This window comes from Gavialis gangeticus, unplaced genomic scaffold, assembly GCF_001723915.1.
Source record: "Gavialis gangeticus isolate Ggan-Ray unplaced genomic scaffold, GavGan_comp1, whole genome shotgun sequence".
In the NCBI taxonomy this organism is placed as follows: Eukaryota; Metazoa; Chordata; order Crocodylia; family Gavialidae; genus Gavialis; species Gavialis gangeticus.
Genome location: NW_017729029.1, coordinates 49,897,343 through 49,903,699, shown reverse-complemented (window position 1 = coordinate 49,903,699; position 6,357 = coordinate 49,897,343). Strand labels below are relative to the sequence as shown.

Sequence of the window (6,357 nt, the reverse complement as noted above, 5' to 3'; positions counted from 1 at the left end):
ATATAAATCAATATTTTTGCAAAAAAAATACTAAAAAACCATGTTTGCCTCTTGGGGAAAGATCATGACCACTAAGGTAGTTTTCCTAGTTGCAGAGGAAACCACTTTTTGTCAGGGGGTAGTTCCCTAACTAAGGTAATGCATAGCTAGCCTCCCACTTTCACTTACAGTGGGAAGACCCTGGCTATATGCTGACTTTATGGAAATGGGGGCTCTTTCCTAGCTTGCTCCTGCAGTCATATGGGCAAGTGAAACTTGGGGGTATCTCAACCCTAAGCCTCTGGGCTTGGGCCTGCACTTAGGAGGCCTGCCAAAGGATTTAGAAGCATCTGAAGCCCCAGATGCGGTGAAGGATGCTTGCTGGTAGCTGGGCCACATACAGTTCTTGAATGACTCATGGATTTGGAAATGATTTGGCTAATTTGACTTGGAACATGAACAATTTTCCTGGAAAAAAAAAAAAAAAGTCAGCCTGGATGGTTAGGAGGCAGTGGTCTGAGAAACAGATGGGTGTGGAGCAAGCCTTCTCTGCCTCCCCCCTTGGGAAGGAACACAAAGTCTATCTGGGACTTGGTGTTTCCTGAGGGGTCCACTTGGATGAAGTTTCCAGCACAAGTAGAATATAGTGGCAATATATTCAGTTCTCCATGGTCTATACTCACATGCAGTTGGGGACAGCTGGTGAAGAATTTATTATTTTTGTAAAACATATTGGTGTAGGTATACTTTTACTATATAACCAAGGCAAAATACTACTGCTCCTCAATATATATAAATCAGCATCAACATCATAGCCATTACTATTATTTTGACTGCAACATAAAGAAAGGACCACATATTGTTCGGAGGAACGGCATGTTAAGAAGGCATAAACTAAGAATGCAGAATTCCAAGGACCTCCTATTTTCAGATAATGTTCTTGAAATTAAGGTAATCATGAAACTCAGAACAACTCTTACTGTTTCTGAAAAAGAGGTACATTGCGCTTGACATGTAACTCTATCGTCATAACTGCAAAATGAACAAGTTATTATTTCTCAAAATTAATTAATACTAACTTTCTAAATTAATGGTAAGCTCCATGTGGAAGATACAAAAATTGCACACTTCATTTAATATGCATAACAGATGCCATTATATTTCCCACACATCTGAATCGTGTTTTCATATTTGTCAGTCAGTATTTCAATCTGAGTTGTTGCTGTTGTTTTTAAGTCAATAATATAAGCCTACAAAATTAAAATGCACTACTTGTGTCAAACACAACAAAATCATTGTTTGTTTATTTTTAAGGTGCTAATAAAAAAGATTAATGATACTGCTGGGTAATGAAACAATCTGCCATGAGGCAAGCTGCAGAATAAAGAGTGGGACTGTAGCAACAATATCCCAACACAAACTTCAGGTTTCTCCTAAACACATTAACCAGAAAGACATTTTTTGCATTTAAGAGAAAGAAGTTGATTTTCATGCAGTGCTTAAAGGTCAAACAGTTAATCTACCTCTGTAAGGAAAGCGAGTACATCTGAAGAGATTTCTGGAGGACAACAATCAAATCAATAAGAGTCATCAGACTCAACAAGAATAAAACCCGTCAGATTCCCCAAGGCAAAAGCTTACAAGACAATGTCAAGGGTCCCCCAAGAAAGCTAATCCAGCCCATGAAAATCTTTCATATCATGAAAGGTAGAGAGCTCTAAACTGAATCATGCTTTAAAAGCTTGGCACATTGTTTATTCAAACAACCAAATTTATTCTCAGAGTACAGGTCCAGAACCCGCTTCTTGCATAGCATTGAACCTTTTCATTTTTAAGTGATAAAAATACTATAGAAGCTAAAACAGCAAAGGATTAACTTACCGCATATACAGTCAATTCCGTTCTTTAGCTCTTAAGCCACATGTGTTATAGAAGGCGGCATGAAATTATGATACTCAAAACGCTGCAATTTCTGTTGAAGGAAAGAAAAATATTGGCCTCAGTAAAAGAAGACTAGTCTCTCCTATACTTCAATCATTCTGTTTATTAGCCTATGAGCCCATGTTTCTTGGCTACCTAAGAAAAGCAGCCACCGTTGTTTTTACACACCATTCCTAGAGTTTGTAATAGCATGAGACATAGATACCAATAGTCTTTTATATTGAATTCTGTATTTCTGGCAAGGGAGCTTTGATTCTGAAGCTCACTACTTAGAAAGCAAGAGGGGTGACTGCATTAAACTGAGATTTAGGAGAACTGTGTATTAAATTCCTAGTACTGATACAAACTTTGTGTGAACCTGGCCAAGTCTCTCTGCCTTACCAGTAGTTTTCCATCTCTAAAATGAGGATAAAGATATTTTCCTCTCTCTCATCTGCATAAACCACGAGCTCTTCAAGATAGGAATGTTTTCATGTGTGAATGCATGCTGAAAAAATAAAACATATTCTTGGTTGGAGCTACTGTAAGACGAGCAGTATTAGTAACAGCTTAATCAGAATCTGAACTGGTGCATCACCATTGTAGGTACAGATCTCATACATTCAGCTTACGCATTCACTTGAAAACAAGGTTGTAAGAAGAAAGGATGCCTTGGGAATATAAATCGCCTTTGAATACTAATTTGTATAGGATGACTGTTCTGTTTTCATGTGTATCCATATAGTGTGTGTGTGTGTGTGTGTGTGTGTGCGTGCGCGCACGTACGCACGTGTGTGTGACCAATGCTTATGCTATTCTTCCTTTAGAAAGAAATAAAAAATGCCAACATAATAATGCACTGGAGAGGTTATATAGGAAATAAGAAAAAAATGCTATGGAAAGGAAAAAGTTATATGGAATGAGGGAAGAAATCAGAACAAGAAACATAGAAATAAAAAGGAGAATAAGTATCAAAATAGAAAAGAAATAAAGATAGTACTTTACAGCATAATTGCATTATTTGTTAGAAAGTAATTATTTTAACTACATGAAACTCTATATTAAGCTACACACCTGCATTCTGCAGTTCTCAGGTTGAGGAAAGTCACCTTGACAATGACACTGTGATCTCAATCCTCATTTCAGATTTAAGATATGGTACGTGAGTTTTTAATTTTCAGTCGCTTTTCAACTAATCTGGAGGAAAATCTCAGCCTCTGCTCTGCTTTGGCAGTTTGCAATTTTGAGAATAAGGAATCAACACAATGTTAAAGCTTTTTTTCCTTCTGTAAGTTAATTGCCTTTAATTGTTATTTTGTTTACCATATCTCTTCAATAAGAAGTTTAAAGTAAAAGTACCTCCTACCCAAGTATACAGTTATCTAAGCAGGTGATACTACAGCACATTTAAGGTAAAACTAGTCTTCATAAATATACATTTTTGAACATTTCTTGTCAGGATGTGATTTATTTTCAAATAATCATTCCAGGCTTCATTCATTTTGAAACTATTTCAGAGATAATTATTGAGTCTAATGATTGGTTTTACTGTTATAAGACTTTAAATTATTGGGAGAATATTTCCTGGCAGAACCAGTCCTGGCAATTACTTCTGAATAGCCTAACAATAATTTCTTACTTTTCTGATTACTATGATTTGATTCTAGTTAAGCTTGGTTTTGTATTAAATGTTCAGAAACACAAATTAAAATAACTGTCTCTAGAGCATCACCTCTTTCCCTCCCCTCTCCCCAAAAAGATATAGGCCATGGAAGGGAGGAAATTCAGTCTTTCTTTAGCATATTCCCCTCTAATTCACTCAACAGTGGTAAATACTGTTCACCTAGGATGTGAATAAATAAGCCTTCAAACCAGCCAGCTTGGGTTAGGCAGCTTGCTCTGAGTTGCCCAAACCTGATTCACCTTCTGCCTTGTACAAGCATTCGTCCAGGCAGAGGTATCATGGCGGGGGCAGGCTGATGGGATCAAGGAGACTGGTGAGTGTACAATGGGGTGGGGGCTTGGCAGGGGTGGTAAAACAGCACAGCTTCAGGACTGGCTCAAAAGGCTGGGCTCTCCCAGCCCCCAGAGCTGTGCTGTGAACATGTGCAGGCATTTGTTAGACCAGATTAACCTTTGCTAGATCAGGTTAACCCAAGCCAATCTATAGTTAGTTCACCTCTTGAGGTGAACCAAGTTAGACTGGATGTGCCATTTGTAGGCACATCCTGTGAACATTTGTACAACTGGGCATTTAGATGGACCTAACCTTAGTTAGACCAATTTAAATGCAATGCTTGTACGTACCACAAGCCTGCAACTAACTCCCTACTTTGCACTGTGGGATCTTCACTGAAGGTGAACATTTGAGCGAATGTTTGGACTGAAGGACATTTGAATGACACTGAAGGACATTTGAGGAAATCTTTGGACCTACAGTTAGCAAGAGGTTTTCTGAAGGACAGTGAAACTGCATATATTCCAAGACAGGTGAATTTAAGGTCCAGAATGTGCCTTAAAGTGAAGGGATGAACATGTGGCTCTTAATGCAAAATTATATCTTATATCTAGTGAGAACAAGACAAATCAAATTAATTTGTTCCTAAAGTTGTGCATTTTATTTCACAACTTTGCCACCTTCCCCAGTTCTCTTCCCTCTGACCCATCTCCCCCAGGAGCACTTTTTATATTCCAGAGCCAATATATTTTTTTAATGATCTTGACACAAAAAATGTATTTTTCCCCAAAATTCAGTCAGTAAAAGCAGACCATGGTAGCCATTCTAAAACCTGTTTTTCTGTAACTCTGTTCCTAGACTACAGGTAGATCAGATCCAGAAGGAGACCAAGACCAAGTTCTGGATTCAAATGGCGCTGCTTTGTCTATCATGTGTTATCAGAGTACTGGATTTCAGCTCTCTCTGAAATTAAAATTCTTTGACTGGTTTTAGATGTGAAACAAAAATAAAACAAACAAACCAAAAATGCGCTTTACTGAAAGAAGCAGTGCGTTAGTTCAACCTGGCTCTGCAGCGTCTGTATAGACTGGGTGCTACAGCAGGGCTTTTTGGCACTTTTATGTAATAGCTGATTCAATCAGGTATTAGATAAAAGCACCAACTCACCCCCCCAAAGTGCTTGATCTATAAAGATGCTGCAGAGATGAGTCAAAGTAACACGCTGCCTCTTCTGGGTGTGTGCTGGGCTCGGCATAGGACCACGCCAAATTTAAAGCACGGTTTGGGTTTTTTTCACATCTGCAAGCAGCCTTTATGAATCAATTCAGGATTTCAGTCCTGGGCCCTGGAATGAAAGAAAGAGGCTAAGGACTTTTTTTTTTTTTAATTAAAACTTAACCTTGGAAATAATCTTAGGAAGTACATGACACATTAATTGCATCATAGCAGGCTCAGCTATGCAAGTTACTGTTTTTTTTAATCTAAATATCTAAAGGAGCTTACACAAACAGAAAAGTTTTTACATGCTGTTATATTTATAGAGAAGATAAGTAATTACTGTCAGGATTGAGACTGAAACTTCAAATGGAAAACCTGCCCAAGGATTTAGATTGATGGGGCAGAAATTTTCAGGAATTGTTTTTTTAATGAAAAGACAGACAAAAGCCCTTTTCCTGTTTACAGAAGAGAGTACTTTAGCATGGCTGGAAAAATTATTGTGGCCCCTTTTATGTTCCATACAAAAGGGCTTGGACAATAACAGCATCGGCAGCAGTGTTAGTCCAGGGTGAATCAGGCAAATTCTGCTATAATGTACAGCAGTGAAAAAGATAACTATGTTGGAGTACATGCAGTTATGCTAACATAAAACCAGTGTGAAAACCTAATGAAACTGGGTGCCTACTGAAACAGCTATATGGGAAAGCTTGCATTGTGGATATTCACAAATAAAGGATTCCATCCTTAAAATGTCAAAAATACTATTTTAAAGGGTGGGCAAGGGGAGTGGGACCTTACTGTTGATCTTAAGTCCTGACTCTTCATGTGCTGAGAACACATGAGCACGTACATTAGCATTTTCCCAATAGGGGAAGGAGTAGTTATGTATCAGCTAGCCAACTGCCTGTCAAGAATGATGGGGGGTGAGGTGGCCGAGGACAGAGTGCTGCTACCCAACACCCCGTGCTGCCACCGCTCTGCCTCTGGCCCCATGCTCCCCCACCCCGCGCACCTTGCCCACCTGCTACAGCCCTAGTTTCTGTGCCATTGGGGAGGGAGGGGAGCAGGCAGTGACGGAGCCCCTCATCTGCCATTTCTCATCAGGCCCCGTTCCTCCCCCCTCCACCACTGCATCGGGTCCAGGCCTCTTGATCCCCTCCTTCCCCCAAGGAGCAGGGCCAGGGTAGGGAGTGAGGTCAGTGCCATTAGCCTTGCCCCCCTGCTCCGGCTCTGCTGGGGGATGGCACTGCCATGACATCAGGAACTGAGTAGCCAGAGTGGGG

The 6,357-nt window shown here is 39.7% G+C and overlaps 1 long non-coding RNA gene across 1 annotated transcript in view; it reads right to left on the bottom strand.

Annotated features, from left to right (window-relative positions):
• The window catches only part of LOC109300760, a 749,811-nt gene that overhangs the window by 659,937 nt on the left and 83,517 nt on the right, over positions 1–6,357 (bottom strand). Inside the window, exon 2 of the long non-coding RNA XR_002098321.1 lies at positions 1,861–1,951. This is a non-coding gene — a long non-coding RNA (uncharacterized LOC109300760). The remainder of the gene's footprint in view (positions 1–1,860; positions 1,952–6,357) is intronic.